Below are 678 nucleotides of genomic sequence, written 5' to 3'. Positions count from 1 at the left end.
CCAATCCAATCCTCTCAAATGAAGGTTACCTACCTTTCATTTCATCAAATGCTCAACCTAGAGTACACAATCCTTCATTCATTCACTTGTCCTCAAATTCTTACATTCTTATCCTTTCATATCCAATTCATGCTTTTAAGGTGGGCCTTCCCCTCAAAGCATGCTCCAACCTCTATCATTGCACCAATAATGATTTTGGAGTTCTTAAACCTTTAGAAAATCTCAAAGTCTAAGTCATGAGGTTAAAAATTTAACCTTGAATCTAAATCTCCTCCTCAAATCTTCCCTTTTTTAACCTCCCTTTCTTTATTTTTATCAAAAAAATCGTCTTTGAATGTTTATCCAAGCATATCACTTCGTTAGGAATAGTTAAGTTACTTGGAATGAAGTTAAACACCTTAAACAAATCTATTTTAGTGAAAAATATAAAAATCAATCGATTGGTTACTAATAGCAGCCGATTGATATAAAAAATTTAACTTTCAATTTTTTAGATCAAATTTTAAAAATACATAAGTAATTTTATAATTTTCAAAAAATACATAAAATTTTATACATATATTACTTATGTCAAATAATATTAGAGAAAAATAATTTTCTAAGAAAATACATCTTGTTTTCAAAGAATGATATAAAGTTGAAAACCATTAAAAATTTAAATTGCATCTTGAACTTAGT

Source organism: Curcuma longa, chromosome 5, assembly GCF_044706935.1.
Source record: "Curcuma longa cultivar G26 ecotype Majalengka, Jawa Barat chromosome 5, ITB_CL_G26_1.1, whole genome shotgun sequence".
NCBI lineage: Eukaryota > Viridiplantae > Streptophyta > Magnoliopsida > Zingiberales > Zingiberaceae > Curcuma > Curcuma longa.
This window is presented reverse-complemented; position numbering follows the sequence as displayed.